Raw genomic sequence first — 18286 nt, 5'->3', positions numbered from 1 at the left:
TCCCTTCAAGTAATGACAATTGAAACGCTTTTTCTTGTTCATCCTTCCACTCAAATTTCCTCCCTTTATGCGTTAATGTAGTCAAGGGTTTTGCTATTTTAGAAAAATCTTGGATTAATCTCCTGTAATAACCAGCTAGTCCTAAAAATTGGCGTATGTGTTTTGGTGTTTTTGGGGTTTCCCACTTTTCAACGGTTTCAATCTTTGCCGGATCCACCTGAATACCTTCTTTGTTCACTATATGACCGAGGAATTGAACTTCTTCCAACCAAAATGCACACTTTGAAAACTTAGCGTACAGTTTTTCTTTTCTCAGCAACTCTAGCACTTTTCTCAAGTGTTCTTCATGCTCCTGGTCATTCTTTGAGTAAATAAGTATGTCATCGATGAAAACAATGACAAACTTGTCAAGGTATGGTCCACACACTCGGTTCATGAGGTCCATGAACACAGCTGGTGCGTTGGTCAACCCAAACGGCATAACCATAAACTCGTAATGACTGTAACGCGTCCTAAAAGCAGTCTTTGGAATATCATCCTCCTTCACCCGCATTTGATGATACTCAGAACGTAAATCAATCTTCGAATAAACCGACGAGCCTTGTAGTTGATCAAATAAGTCGTCGATTCTCGGTAGTGGGTAGCGGTTCTTGATGGTAAGTTTGTTCAACTCTCGGTAGTACCTAAATGTACCATCCTTCTTCTTGACAAACAAAACAGGAGCTCCCACGATGATGTGCATGGTCAAATGAAACCACACTCTAAAAGTTCTTGTAATTGGCTCTGAAGTTCCTTCATTTTGCTAGGTGCGAGTCTGTTTAGAGCACGAGCTATTGGTGCAGTTCCTGGTACAAGGTCTATTTGAAATTCAACGAATCGGTGTGGAGGTAATCCCAGTAATTCTTTCGGAAATACATCGGGAAATTCTTTTGCGACGGGAACATCACTGATGTTCTTTTCTTCAGGTTTAACTTCCTCGATGTGTGCTAGAATGACGTAACAACCTTTTCTTATTAGTTTTTGCGCCTTCAAACTACGAATAAGATTTAATTTCCCGTTGTTCTTTTCTCCGTACACCATTAAAGGTTTTCCTTTTTCTCGTATAATACGAATTGCATTTTTGTAACAAACGATCTCTGCTTTCACTTCTTTCAACCAGTCCATACTGATTATCACATCAAAACTCCCTAACTCTACTGGTATCAAGTCAATCTTAAATGTTTTGCTAACCAGTTTAATTTCTCGATACCGACATATATTATCTGCTGAAATTAATTTACCATTTGCTAATTCGAGTAAAAATTTACTATCTAAAGGCTTCAATGGGCAACTTAATTTAGCACAAAATTCTCTACTCATATAGCTTCTATCTGCACCCGAATCAAATAAAACATAAGCAGATTTATCGTCAATAAGAAACGTACCCGTAACAAGCTTCGGGTCTTCCTGTGCTTCTGCCGCATTAATATTGAAAACTCTTCCACGGCCCCGCCCATTAGTATTCCCCTGATTTGGGCAATTTCTAATAATGTGGCCCGGTTTTCCACATTTATAACAAAAAACGTTGGTACTACATGCTCTGACACTATTCGTTTCGGCATTACTTGTTCCGACATTACTTGTTCCTTTAGTTCTGTTAAACTTTGGTCCGTAGACCTCACACTTTGTCGCGCTATGACCATTTCTTTTACACCTGTTGCAAAATGTCGTGCAAAACCCCTGATGATTTTCTTCACACCTATGACATGGCTGTTTTTAGTTTTTGTTGCCGTTGTTGTTATTGAGGTTGTTGTTGGGATTGTTATTGTTGTTGAAATGGTTGTTGTAGTTGTTGTTGTTGTTGGGATGTTTGTTGTAGTTATTGTTAGGATTGCGGTTATTGTTGCAATTGTTGTTGCGGTTGTTGGGATAGTTGTTGCGATTGTGGTTGTAATTGTTGTTGTTGTTGTACTGGTGACTATTGTCACCGTTTTCCTCCCACTTCCTCTTGAGTTGTTTCGTGTTGGCTTCTTCGGCCGCCTGCTCTTTAATTCTTCCCTCAATCTGATTTATGAGTTTATGAGCCATTCGACTTGCCTTCTGTATAGAAGCGGGCTCGTGTGAACTCACATCTTCTTGAATCCTTACTGGTAACCCTTTTACAAACGCGTCGATCTTCTCTTTTTCATCTTCGAATGCTCTTGGACACAATAGGTACAACTCTGTGAATCGTTGTTCATATGTGGTAACGTCGAACCCTTGTGTTCGTAACTCTCTAAGTTCTGCCTTGAGTTTATCGACTTCGTTTCTAGGACGGTACTGCTCGTTCATCAATTGCTTGAATGCCGACCTCAGTAGTGCGTAAGCAGCATTTTGTCCTACCTGTTCAAGATAGGTGTTCCACCACGTTAACGCAGTACCTGTAAAGGTATGCGTAGCGTACTTAACTTTGTCTTCTTCAGTACACTTACTTATGGAAAACACCGAATCGACTTTCTCGGTCCACCATTTCAATCCAATTGGTCCTTCGGTTCCATCAAATTCCAAAGGTTTGCAGGCAGTAAATTCTTTGTAGGAGCATCCTACATGATTTCTTGCGCCGTTAGCTGCATTGATAGATTCAGAGTTATTGTTGGTATGTAGCGCAGCCTGTACTGCGGCTATGTTTGCAGCAAGAAAGTTACGAAATTCCTCTTCGCTCATATTCATGGTGTGTCGAGTAGTCGGTGCCATTTCCTTCAAAATAGCCAACTGAATCGAGTTAATCATACAGAATATTAAGAGTAGTCAATAGTATTTCGTAGCATAATATGAACTCATTTATAAAATCTTTTTCTTCATATTAACGTTTTATAAGTTTAAATTCAGGTACTACCTACCCGCTAAGTTCATACTTAGTAGCTAATATACAATTCAACTACTACAATTCCATATGAAAAACTGATTATAATAATATATCACATATAAATATTCTTCAAACTTACAACATCGCTATATTACATATAACATGAAATATAGTACACTTTGATACAGGACAGTTTTGAAGATAAATCTAGTAAATACGCAAGTTGTTCAGCAAAGGAAATAAAGACACGTAATTCATAAGTCCATAAACAAGTCATGCATTCTGGTTTTACTAAGACGACTTCCCATCCTTGGTCTTGTGGAAAATAACTGTTATGACCATTGGCTAGGCAGCATGTTGTAATGTCGTCAAAAGGACGAGGGTTTCGTAATGTCCAACAGCCCCGTAATAATCTAAAAACCTTGTTTCTCACCCCAACTACTGAATCCGTCACTTGTGGGAAGGTTTTATTTAAAAGTTGCAATCCGATGTTCTTTTTCTCACTTTGATAAGAAGCGAACATCACTAACCCATAAGCATAACATGTTTCTTTATGTTGCATGTTAGAAGCTCTTTCTAATTCACGAAATCCTATGTTGGGATATGTTGAGTCAAAATAGGTTCTTAACCCGTAGCGTAAAATTGCATTTGGGTTCCCCGCATTTAATGCTTTAAAGAAAACACGGCGTAACTTACGGTCTCCCCAATGTGATATACCCCACCTATCAAAGGAAAGCCTTTTATAAACTAAGGCATTTCTGGAAAGTCTTTCAAACATTTGACAAGTTAATTTCGCCATAACTAAATGTGCTGATGAATTCTGACCGACTCTAGACAAGATTTCCTCAATCATATCCTCTGGTAGCTCTTCTAAAATATTCGGTTGTCTACCCTGAACGTCCATTTTGTTTTTATACTGTAAAATAGACAAGGATTAGATTTGTAAAAGATAATTAACAAACAATACAAGCAATTTTTACATAGAACATAAAAGTACAAGCACACTACAATACATATAATACACAACATGATTACAACCCTCTAATCTGAATCACTGGTTTCTTCTTCTTCGGACTTGGTTCGTTTTCCTAATTTTCTAGGAATATATGGTGTTCCTCTAATACGAGCCGTCGTTTTCCATAATGGTTTAGAAAAACCTGGTGGTTTAGAGGTTCCCGGGTCATTGTTACATTTTAGGAAATACGGATGTTGTCGATACATATAAAGTTCATCGGGGTTGGAATCGGGTTTCTCTATTTTTATACCTTTTCCCTTATTATTTTCTTTCACTTTATTAAATTGGGTCGAGGTAATTTCTATAACATCATCGGAATCCTCATCTGGATTCGATTCATCGGAAAATTGGTAATCTTCCCAATATTTTGCTTCCTCGGTGGAAACACCATTGACCATTATTAACTTTGGCCCGTTGGTTGAGGATTTTCTTTTATTTAATCGATTTACTATAGGTATCAATATTTCTTCCTTCGGAACCTCTTCTTCTTCTGATTCCTCCTCTTCCGATTCATCCTCTTCTGGTTCCCCTTCTTCTGGTTCCACCTCTTCCGGTTCCTCCTCTTCCGGTTCCTCCTCTTTCGGTTCCTCTTCGGGAATTTGTGAATCTTCCCAAAATATATTTGACTCTTCATTATTATTAGGTGAATCAATGGGATTTGTACTAGAGGTAGACATCTATCACACAATATCAAACATGTTAAGAGATTAATATATCACATAATATTTACATGTTAATAATATATAGTTTCCAACAAAAAAAATGTTAAGCAATCGTTTTTGAAGAAAACACGGTCGAAGTCCAGACTCACTAATGCATCCTAACAAACTCGGTAAGACACACTAATGCAATTTTCTGGTTCTCTAAGACCAACACTCGGATACCAACTGAAATGTCCCGTTCATATTGATTATAAACGTTCCATATTAATTGATTTCGTCGCGAGGTTTTGACCTCAATATGAGACGTTTTTCAAAGACTGCATTCATTTTTAAAAACAACCATAACCTTTATTTTATCTATAAAGATTTAAAAAGTATTACGTAGATTATCAAATAATGATAATCTAAAATATACCGTTTACACACGACCATTACATAATGGTTTACAATAAGAATATATTACATCAAAAATAAGTTTCTTGAATGCAATTTTTACATAATATCATACAAGCATGGACTCCAAATCTTGTCCTTATTTTAGTATGCAACAGCGGAAGCTCTTATTAATCACCTGAGAATAAACATGCTTAAAACATCAACAAAAATGTTGGTGAGTTATAGGTTTAACCTATATATTATCAAATCATAATAATAGACCACAAGATTTCATATTTCAATATACATCCCATACATAGAGATAAAATTCATTCATATGGTGAACACCTGGTAACCGACATTAACAAGATGCATATAAGAATATCCCCTATTATTTCGGGAAATCCTTCGAACATGATATAAACGAATTCGAAGTACTAAAGCGTCCGGTACTTTGGATGGGGTTCGTTAGGCCCAATAGATCTATCTTTAGGATTCGTGTCAATTAGTAGATTGGTTTACTAATTCTTAGGTTACCAAGCAAAAGGGGCATATTCGGCTTCGATCATTCACCCATATAATGTAGTTTCATTTACTTGTGTCTATTTCGTAAAACATTTATAAAACTGCATGTATTCTCATACCAAAATATTAGATTTTAAAAGTGGGACTATAACTCACTTTCACAGATTTTTACTTCGTCAGGAAGTAAGACTTGGCCACTGGTTGATTCACGAACCTATAACAAATATGTACAAATATATCAAAGTATGTTCAAAATATATTTACAACATTTTTAATACGTTTTAATGTTTTAAGCTTATTAAGTCAGCTGTTCTCGTTAGTAACCTACAACTAGTTGTCCACAATTAGATGTACAGAAATAAATCGATATATATTATCTTGGATCAATCCACGACCCAGTGTATACACGTCTCAGGCAAGATCACAACTCAAAGTATATATATTTTTGGAATCAACCTCAACCCTGTATAGCTAACTCCAACATTACTGCATATAGAGTGTCTATGGTTGTTCCAAATAATATATATACATGGGTCGTTATGATATGTCAAAACATTTGCATACGTGTCTATGGTATCCCAAGATTTCATAATATATTAGAATACATGTATAATACAATATAAGTTAGCTAGGATATGGTTTTGTATAGAATTGTTACAATATTTCCCGTAGCTACATCAATCAAAAAATATCCAATCTTGTTTTACCCATAACTTCTTCGTTTTAAATCCGTTTTGAGTGAATCAAATTGCTATGGTTTCCTATTGAACTATATTTTTTGAATCTAAACAGAAAAAGTATAGGTTTATAGTCAGAAATACAGGTTACAAGTCGTTTTTTTAACGGTAGTTATTTTAGTCGAAAGATCGACGTCTAGATGACCATTTTGGAAAACATACTTCCACTTTGAGTTTAACCATGATTTTTGGATATAGTTTCATGTTCATAAGAAAAATCATTTTCGAAGAAGAACAACTTTTAAATCAAAGTTTATCATAGTTTTTAATTAACTAACCCAAAACAGCCCGCGGTGTTACTACGACGGCGTATATCCGGTTTTACGGTGTTTTTCGTGTTTTTCGATTTTAAATCATTAAGTTAGCATATCATATAGATATAGAACATGTGTTTAGTTGATTTTAAAAGTCAAGTTAGAAGGATTAACTTTTGTTTGCGAACAAGTTTAGAATTAACTAAACTATGTTCTAGTGATTTCAAGTTTAAACCTTCGAATAAGGTAGTTTTATATATATGAATCGAATGATGTTATGAACATCATTACTACCTCAAGTTTAGTAGGTAAACCTACTGGAAGTGACAAGAAATGATCTAGCTTTTAAGGATCTTGGATGGCTTGAAATTTCTTGAAGTAGAATCATGACACGAAAACAAGTTCAAGTAAGATTATCACTCGAATTAAGATAGTTATAGTTATAGGAATTGAATCAAAGTTTGTATATGAGTATTACCTTGATTTAGAATGATATCTTACTGTAAACAACAAGGATTTTTTGAGGTTGGATGATCACTTTACAAGATTGGAAGTGAGCTAGTAAACTTGGAAGTATTCTTGATTTTATGAAACTAGAACTTGAGAGAGATCAATTAGATAAAGAAAATTGAAGAATGAAAGTGTTTGTAGGTGTTTTTGTGTAACGACCCATCCCGTTCACCAACCACAAACTGCGTAAAAATTTTTTTTTGAAGCAGGCCTGCCCAGGCAGGGTGCGCGGCGCGCACACTTACCTGTGCGCGGCGCGCACAGGGCCTGGCAGCCCGCTGTCCAAAATGTTCCATTTTCGTAAAAATATCTAACACTTCCCATCATTTTTAGACGAAATGCTTTTCACATCATATTAGTATAAGTAAAACTAGCACGAATCAAAGATAAAACGAGTTTCACATCGTGGGGCCCACAATTGCCCAAAATACCATTAAGTACGAAATACGAATTTCGACCACAAAAAGTTTAATTGCCAAACGTCACTAGAGCATGGTGTTTGGGGTTAAACTACTCAAATCTTGGTCGAACTTCCAAATAGCTAAAACCCCCGAGAGCCACTAATCCAAGCGAATACCTTTGCCCTTATCCAAGCCGGATCCAAAAAAGGTAAACAACGAGAGGGTAAGCTAACGCTTAGTGAGTAGAATAAATATATACATGCATATAAGACTTACATACTCGCATCCACGATATCATATAACGCATACAATCGGAAAACATCTCGATAAACAAGCTAGTATCATCAAATCATACAACTAGCAACATTAATAGCATAGTAATCATAACATTAATTAAAATGTTAACGTTAACAACTATAACCCATGGTTAACCAAATTCTTCGCAAGGGAATGACTTCGCGAAACAAGTCATCGATGTTCATAACAACCGTTAGCTCCCAAACACGGCTATGGTATACTAACCCCCCGAGGTGTTCCAAAAACAGCTATGGCATCACCCCCAAGTGTTCCCAAAAACGGCCATGGCATCACTTGATCAACATGTGAGTAAAACACGGTTATTACTCACAATCATGTACACAAACACGGCTATGTGCACAATAACACGGATAATAACGTGGGAGTAAAACACGGCTATTACTCGCCACTATATGCACAAACACGGCTATGTGCATAAATATAAAACGTGGACAAAACGGCTATGTCTCACAACTATGGTCACAAAACGGCTATGTGACACCATTAATACGGCACGTAAATCATATACATACATATATAGATTCTCCACTCACCTTGTCGACTTGGCGAGATTTCCAACCACAACTTGTAACTTCAAAGCGAGTCACCTAACACAATTAATTTCTCAATTAATTCACATAATAAGTTGGACTTTCCACCAACTAGCCTCACTAGTGCATTTATGGCCCATTTGCACTAGAATCACCCTTAAAAGGTCAAGACTCCCAACCAATCACTAAAAGCTAGTGATTAAGGTTCTAAGACTTCCATCAACATATAACTAGGGTGTTTTCATACTCAAATTATCCCGCTAGGTCAAACCTACCCATTTGACCCATTTCAAGTCAACCATAAACCCTAGAATCACTTTTAACTAACAACACAAGTGAGCTAGTGATTTACTAACCATTTAAGCTTAATTAACATTAATTATTACTTTGGAACCCTAGGTTAAATCATTCTTGAGTCTTCATGACTCAATCTTACCCAAAGCCCCCAAAATCATCAATAATGGGTTTTGTGTTCATCACTAACCCAAGTTCTAACCCTTAAACAAATAAAATTAAGGAAATCAAAATTAGAACTTACCACCACAACTAAAACGTAGCTAGCGAGGAGATGAACAACTTTATAACCCGAGCTAAGACCCGAAACTAGCTCCTTCTTCCTTCACTAGAGCTTTCTCTCTCTCAAATTTGGGTTTCTCTTACTAGAATTAAAGTAGAAAGAAAATGGTTGTTGAAAGTGGAGTTATGACTCCCCCAAACCACTGATCTGTGATCTTAACTCGTCCCCAAGTGAAATTACCACAATACCCTTCCAAAATATCTGATTAAAAGAAAAAGAACCCGGCTACAGTAGGAGTGCGCGGCGCGCTCCCCTAAGTGTGCGCGGCGCGTACACTGGTCTGGGCAGGTTCTGATCACAGATTAATTACACACAGCTCTCCACGCTTTATATACACTATTTACACTTCTGTACGATAAATAATAGGGTGTTACAACTCTCCCCCACTTGAATCGGAGCACGTCCTCGCGATCCAAGCCGCATGACAAGCAGGAAGATAAACCAACACAAATTCTTCAGGTTCCCATGTAAACTCAGAACCTTTACTACGACGCCATTGGACCTTAAAAGTCCTCACCTCTTTGTTACGCAACATCTTCACCTTCTCATCAAGTATAGCTATCGGCTCTTCAACATACTCTAACTTGTTGTTTAACTCGATCTCATCCAATGGCATCCATGATGAATCATCCGCAAAACACTTAGGAAGGTGGGAAACATGAAATGTATTATGGATCCCCGCAAGCTCTTCGGGTAATTCCAAATGATACGCAACTTCACCAACACGAGCCAAAATCTTAAATGGCCCAATAAACCGAGGAACTAATTTTCCCCGTTTTCGAAACCGAATAATACCCTTCCATGGCGAAACCTTAAGCATCACCATGTCACCTTCTTGAAACTCGATCGGTTGCCTACGTTTATCGACATAAGATTTTTGTCTATCTTGCGCCGCCTTTAAACGAGCCCGAATCATATCGATTTTATCATTTGTCTCCAATACCAAGTCGGAGCTCCCGACTTCCCTTTGTCCCACTTCGCCCCAACAAATCGGGGTTCGACACCTTCTACCATAAAACATCTCATACGGTGGTATTCCAATACTAGAGTGAAAACTATTATTGTACGAGAATTCCACCAAAGGTAAATGTTCATCCCAACTACCACCGAAGTCAATGATACACGCACGTAACATATCCTCCAATGTTTGATTCGTACGTTCGGTTTGACCGTTCGTTTGAGGATGGTACGCCGTACTCATATTTACCCTCGTACCCATATCTTCATGAAACTTCTTCCAAAATCGAGAAGTAAAATGCGTGTCTCGATCCGAAACGATAGACGCGGGAACGCCGTGTCTTGATATCACCTCCTTAATGAACATCTTCGCAAGTGCCTCCGATGTAATCGCTTCTTTAATAGGAAGAAACAATGCACTTTTCGTCAATCTATCAACAATCACCCAAATAGTATCAAATTAGGTTCTTGCCGTTTTTGGCAACTTGGTAATAAAATCCATGGTAATATGCTCCCACTTCCACATCGGAATTTCTAGCGGTTGCAACTTACCATACGGCTTTTAGTATTCGGCTTTAACTTGCAAACACGTGACGCATTGCTCAACATACTTAACAACGTCGCGTTTCATGCCCGGCCACCAATAATCTTTCCTCAAATCATGGTACATCTTCGTCGCACCCGGATGTATGGAATACTTAGACTTGTGCGCCTCATCAAGAAGCACCTTTTGGAAATCACAAATATTAGGCACCCACACTCTTTCTTGAAAAGACAATAAACCACACGAACCCATCGTAATGAATTCCGATTGCCCCACAATTCGTTCCGCATGCTTGTTGTGAACGTAAGCCTCTATTTGAATCGCACCAAGTTTTTCAAGAAAATCATTAGTAATAATCATACGTAACAATCCCAATCGTAACGCTGGGTGGTGATTCTTTCGGCTTAACGCATCCGCGACCACATTCGCTTTGCCCGGATGATAAAGTATCTCACAATCATAATCCTTCACCACATCCATCCATCTATGTTGACGATAATTCAAATCCTGTTGATCAAAAAGATGTTTCAAACTCTTGTGATCCGAATAAATCATACACTTGACACCATACAAGTAATGGCGGCAAATTTTCAAAGCATGGACCACCGCCGCTAATTCGAGATCATGAGTTGGGTATCTCTTTTCATGTTCCTTTAATTGGCGAGAGGCGTAAGCGATGACTTTACCTCGTTGCATTAGAACATACCCGAGCCCATTCAAAGAAGCATCACAATAGACCGTCATATCATCTACACCTTCCGGCAATACTAAGACCGAAGCTTTACACAATTTCTCTTTCAACAATTGAAAAGCGATTTCTTGTTCGTTCTCTCAATTGAATCTCGTATTCTTCCTTGTCAACTTAGTTAATGGCGAAGCAATCTTGGAAAAGTCTTGGATAAACCGACGATAGTAACCGGCCAATCCGAGAAAACTTCGGATTTCCGTAGGCATAGTTTGTTGTCCCCAACTCTGCACCGTTTCTATCTTCTCCGGATCTACTTGAATACCATCCTTGTTCACAATATGGCCAATGAATTGAACCTCCCTTAGCCAAAATTCACATTTTGAGTATTTAGCATATAACTTCTCTTTTCTCAAAGTCTTCAACACACTACGCAAATGATGTTCATGTTCCTTCATACTCTTCGAATAGACAAGTATGTCGTCGATGAACACAATTAGCGACTTGTCCAACATAGGTTGGCACACTCGGTTCATAAGATCCATGAATACCGCCGGCGCATTCGTAAGACCAAAAGGCATCACCACAAACTCAAAATTCCCGTAACGCATTTGAAAGGTCGTTTTCTCAATATCTTCCTCACGGACCCGCATTTGATGATAGCCGGACCGTAGGTCAATTTTAGAGAAATATATCGCACCTTGGAGTTGATCAAACAAATCGTCAATACTAGGCAATGGATAACGATTCTTGATCGTCACTTTATTCAACTCCCGATAATCAATGCACATACGCATACTACCATCTTTCTTCTTCACGAACAAGACCGGAGCGCCCCAAGGCGAAGCACTCGGTCGAGTAAAACCCTTCTCAAGTAACTCTTGAATTTGATTGAACAATTCTTGCATTTCCGTTGGTGCTAAACGATAAGGAGTTTTAGCAATGGGAGTAGCTCCCGGGACTAACTCAATGCGAAATTCGACTTATCTTTCCGCCGGAACACCCGATAACTCATCCGGAAAAACATCATCAAACTCACTTACCACCAGAATTTCACGAATGGGTGGTGGCTCATTTCGAGTATCAACAACATGAGCAAGGAAAGCCATGCCACCAGTAACAACGAGACGACGTGCCCGTGCAAAAGTGCATATCGGCACCGGTCTCCTTCGTTTATCACCATGAATAATTAGCTCTCTCCCACTAGGGGTCTTCACACGAATGGATTTCTCATGGCATGCAATATCGGCCCTATTATGATCGAGCCAATCCATACCAACCACGATATCAAAATCACCCAAGGTCATCGGGATGAGATCAATTTTAAAGTTCTCAAAACCAAACACCACATTACAATCTTTACACACATCAACTACTAGCACCGCCTTGCCATCCGCTATTTCGACTTCTACCGGACGACTTAACTTAGCTAACGGTTTATTAAGTTTAGGCACAAATTTTGGTGACACAAACGATAAATTTGCACCGCTAACAAATAGAATCCTTGACAGATTAGAGTTAACCCTGAAAGTACGTGAGACAACTTCGTTGGATTGTTTTGCTTCCTCATTGGTCATCAAATAGTTACGCCCCCTGGCTGACCCCGCCACCTTCTCTAGCCTCTTTACTTGGTCGCTTGATAATTCGGGACATTCTTCCTTCCGGTGCCTCGTCTTTTGACAATTAAAGCACGTGACCGTCTTGATCAAACAATCAAGAGCGTAATGACCCGGCTTCCCACAACTATAACAAGTAGGCGTAAAAGTATTCGAACCATCCTTCTTCATACTTCCAACGCTTTTGGACACACCCTTGCTCTTCTTGTTGGAGTAACTAGGCGCTCCAAATTTTCTTTTGCTCGACCCATAACTAACCGGAACCGAACTCAGAGCTTGTGCTTCGAACCCTTTTGCCACCACCAAAAGCTTAGCGAAAGTTTCAACATGACCGATACTAATTTTACCCTTTAAATCATCTCTAAGGGTTGCATGAAAGTCTTCCATTAGCATTTGATCATTTCCCGCATACTCGGGACAAAAACGTGCCTTGGCGAGAAAGTTGGTTTTAAGAGTGTTTAGGTCCAAAGACCCTTGACGCATGTTCCTTAACTCGTTGCGCAATTTGGAAAGATCCGCTCGCGTACGATATTCAAGGAAAAACTCCTTCTTAAAATCCTCCCAAGATAACCCCACAAAAGCCGCATCACCCACCATATCAATCTTGCCATCGAGCCAATCTTTAGCATGGCCCCTTAACAAACTAGTAGCAAGCCTTGTTTTCTTTTCGGGAGGGCACTCGGTCGTGCGAAAACAACCTTAAACATCGGAAATCCAAGCCGCACTCTTCATGGGGTCGGGATCCCCGTGAAAGTGAGGAGGCTTAGTCGCCAAGAAGTTCTTGTAGCTAAACTCCAACTCGCCCACATTTTGAGGTCTAGGAAACCTCCTTTCAACTTCTTCTTTAACGGCATTAGTCATCCGTTCTTGAATCATATCGACAATTTTTTCCGAAACCGACTCTTCGAATATTTGTTTAACCCTTCGTGAGAAAACCGAAACATAGTTTTCTAAAGCGGTCTCAATCTTGGTAGTCATCTCATCTTCCTCCACATGAGAGGGACCACCATTGCCATTTCTATTATTTCCGTTTCTCGTCTTCATTCTAAAGATTAAAAATGGATTAGACATTAGACAATTTAATACACATATATACCTATGCATATGACCGCACACACACCACATCTATCTCGATACTTGTCGCACATCCTTGCTTGACTTGACTTGCAACCGTAATAGTGGTCGCGACTCACTATTACGCTCACATGCCGTGCCATGCTCAGACGTATCACAACCATCTTGCTCGATGTTTAAAACAATAACACACAATCAGTAACATCATAACGTAGCATAGTTGTCCACTTATGCATTAAAGAACTAATCAAACTCCACACTGACCCGTAATCCTACAAGTCCCGCATATAATTCAATAACATAAAAGTCTAAGTCTAGGCGCCTATCTCAAGTCACCTAAATCCCTTAGACCATGCTCTGATACCACTTGTAACGACCCAACCCGTTCACCAACCACAAACTGCGTAAAAAATTTTTTTTTGAAGCAGGCCTGCCCAGGCAGGGTGCGCGGCGCGCACACTTACCTGTGCGCGGTGTGCACAGGGCCTGGCAGCCCGCTGTCCAAAATGTTCCATTTTCGTAAAAAGATCTAACACTTCCCATCATTTTTTGACGAAATACTTTTCACATCATATTAGTATAAGTAAAACTAGCACGAATCAAAGATAAAACGAGTTTCACATCGGGGGGCCCATAATTGCCCAAAATACCATTAAGTACGAAATACAAATTTCGACCACCAAAAGTTTAATTGCCAAACGTCACTAGAGCATGGTGTTTGGGGTTAAACTACCCAAATCTTGGTCGAACTTCCAAAAAGCTAAAACCCCCGAGAGTAACTAATCCAAGCGAATACCTTTGCCCTTATCCAAGCCGGATCCTAAAAAGGTAAACAACGAGAGGGTAAGCTAACGCTTAGTGAGTAGAATAAATATATACATGCATATAAGACTTACCTACTCGCATCCACGATATCATATAACGCATACAATCGGAAAACATCTCGATAAACAAGCTAGTATCATCAAATCGTACAACTAGCAACATTAATAGCATAGTAATCATAACATTAATTAAAATGTTAACGTTAACAACTATAACCCATGGTTAACCAAATTCTTCACAAGGGAATGACTTCGCGAAACAAGTCATCGATGTTCATAACAACCGTTAGCTCCCAAACACGGCTATGGTATACTAACCACCGAGGTGTTCCAAAAACGACTATGGCATCACCCCCAAGTGTTCCCAAAAATGGCTATGGCATCACTTGATCAACATGTGAGTAAAACACGGCTATTACTCACAATCATGTACACAAACACGGCTATGTGCACAATAACACGGATAATAACGTGGGAGTAAAACACGGCTATTACTCACCACTATATGCACAAACACGGCTATGTGCATAAATATAAAACGTGGACAAAACGGCTATGTCTCACAACTATGGTCACAAAACGGATAGGTGACACCATTAATAAGGCACGTAAATCATATACATACATATGTAGATTCTCCACTCACCTTGTCGACTTGGCGAGATTTCCAACCACAACTTGTAACTTCAAACCGAGTCACCTAACACAATTAATTTCTCAATTAATTCACATAATAAGTTGGACTTTCCACCAACTAGCCTCACTAGTGCATTTATGACCCATTTGCACTAGAATCACCCTTAAAAGGTCAAGACTCCCAACCAATCACTAAAAGCTAGTGATTAAGGTTCTAAAACTTCCATCAACATATAACTAGGGTGTTTTCATACTCAAATTATCCTGCTAGGTCAAACCTACCCATTTGACCCATTTCAAGTCAACCATAAACCCTAGAATCACTTTTAACTAACAACACAAGTGAGCTAGTGATTTACTAACCATTTAAGCTTCATTAACATTAATTATTACTTTGGAACCCTAGGTTAAATCATTCTTGAGTCTTCATGACTTAATCTTACCCAAAGCCCCCAAAATCATCAATACTAGGTTTTGTGTTCATCACTAACCCAAGTTCTAACCCTTAAACAAATTAAATTAAGAAAATCAAAATTAGAACTTACCACCACAACTAAAACGTAGCTAGCGAGGAGATGAACAACTTTATAACCCGAGCTAGACCCGAAACTAGCTCCTTCTTCCTTCACTAGAGCTTTCTCTCTCTCAAATTTGGGTTTCTCTCACTAGAATTAAAGTAGAAAGAAAATGGTTGTTGAAAGTGGAGTTATGACTCCCCCAAACCAATGATCTGTGATCTTAACTCGTCCCCAAGTGAAATTACCACAATACCCTTCCAAAATATCTGATTAAAAGAAAAAGAACCCGGCTACAGTAGGAGTGCGCGGCGCGCTCCCCTAAGTGTGCGCGGCACGCACACTGGTCTGGGCAGGTTCTGATCACAGATTAATTACACACAGCTCTCCATGCTTTATATACACTATATACACTTCTGTACGATAAATAATAGGGTGTTACATTTTGGTCGCTGGTATATGGATTAGATATAAAGGATGTGTAATTTTTGTTTACATGTAAATAAGTCATGAATGATTACTCATATTTTTGTAATTTTACGAGATATTTCATGCTAGTTGCCAAATGATGGTTCCCACATTGTTAGGTGACTCACATGGGCTGCTAAGAGCTGATCATTGGAGTGTATATAACAATAGTATATACATCTAAAAGCTGTGTATTGTACAAGTATGAATACGGGTGCATACGAGTAGAATTGTTGATGGAACTGAACGAGGATGTAATTGTAAGCATTTTTGGTAAGTTGAAGTATTTTGATAAGTGTCTTGAAGTCTTTCAAAAGTGTATGAATACATATTAAAATACTACATGTATATACATTTTAACTGAGTCGTTAAGTCATCGTTAGTCGTTACATGTAAATGTTGATTTGAAACCTTTAAGTTAATGATCTTGTTAAATGCTGTTAACCCAATGTTTATTATATCTAATGAGATGTTAAATTATTATATTATCATGATATTATGATATATTAATATATATTAATATGATATATATACATTTAAATGTCGTTACAACGATAATCGTTACATATATGTCTCGTTTCGAAATCCTTAAATTAGTAGTCTTGTTTTTACATATGTAGTTCATTGTTAATATACATAATGACAAGTTTACTTATCATTTATCATGATTAAACATAGTGTAACAATATTTTAATATGATTCATATGTAATTAATAAGACGTTGTTATAACGATAATCGTTATATATATCGTTTCGAGTTTCTTAATTCAATAAACATAATTTTATGTATATAACTAAATGTTAAAATACCTAATGAGATACTTACTTATCATAATATCATGTTAACTATATATATAATCATATATATGTCATCATATAGTTTTTTACAAGTTTTAACGTTCGTGAATCACCGGTCAACTTGGGTGGTCAATTGTCTATATGAAACCTATTTCAATTAATCAAGTCTTAACAAGTTTGATTGGTTAACATGTTGGAAACACTTAATCATGTAAATATCAATTTCATTTAATATATATAAACATGGAATAGTTCGGGTCACTACAGATATAAATATAGACCACAAGATTTCATTGTTATAAATATATGTACACTCGCAAGTGTATAAAAGTATTCTATAAGTTGTTGAGCGCTTCGGTAACCATACTTAACCATTAATGTAGCATATTCCCTTTATTATAAAATCTCCCTACACTGTACCAAGTGTAATAAAAACGAAGTACTCTGCAACCGTTTACGATACTAGAGCGACTAGCCCGGTTGGGGTTGTCAAACCCGATAGATCTATCAATAGGATTCGCGCTTACATGTTCTTACAACATGTAAATATTAGTTACCAAGCTATTAAGGAAGTTATGAAAGGTGGTACAACTCAACGTAGAATATATTTTAAGTACTTGTGTCCATGGCGTAAAACATAAAATGCATTTATTCTCATCCCAAAATATTTTTAGAGTTTAAAAATGGGACTATATACTCACGGTAGTAAAAATATATTAATAATAAGTTTTCAACTTATTAAAAATATGGCCATCGTCCTTGAATTCACGAACCTATAACAATAATAACGATTCAGATAATAATACATGTGAACAAAATTAATATAGCAAGTTCATATTTTTCAATCACGTGTGATTGTTTAAGTTTATATTTTCAATCACATGTGATTGTTTAAGTTGTTAAGTTAGCAGTCCAACGTTAGTAGTCCACAATTAGTAGTCCACAGTTAGTAGTCCACAGTTAGTAGTACATAGTATACACGTGTTGTATAAGACTCAATCGTGACCCACAATACCGCTATTGTAGTTACACGTATTGTGTATGTGGTGTCTTTTGATTTATCCGACGTATTGTGTAACCATGAAATGTTAGAATACATGTTTAATACAAGAAAATTTAGCAAGGATATGGTTAGTATAGATTTTAATGAATCAATCCCGTAATCAAATTATCCATTTCTAACCAATATTGTTTTGCCAATAATTTCTTCGTTATAAATCCGTTTTGAGTGAATCAAATTGCTATGGTTTCATAACGAACTGTAATTTGTGAAACTAAACTGAAAAAGTGGTGGTTTATAGTCAGAGTTACATGTTATAATCCATATTTGAAAGAGGTAGTCATTTTCGTCGAAAGAACGACATCTTGATGACCATTTTGAAAAACATACTTAAATTTTGAGTTTAACCATTTTTTTTGTATATAGTATCATGTTCATATG

Source organism: Rutidosis leptorrhynchoides, chromosome 5 (genome assembly GCF_046630445.1).
Source record: "Rutidosis leptorrhynchoides isolate AG116_Rl617_1_P2 chromosome 5, CSIRO_AGI_Rlap_v1, whole genome shotgun sequence".
NCBI classification, from domain to species: domain Eukaryota; kingdom Viridiplantae; phylum Streptophyta; class Magnoliopsida; order Asterales; family Asteraceae; genus Rutidosis; species Rutidosis leptorrhynchoides.
The sequence above is the reverse complement of the archived record's forward strand: the minus strand, read 5'-3'. Positions refer to the sequence as shown.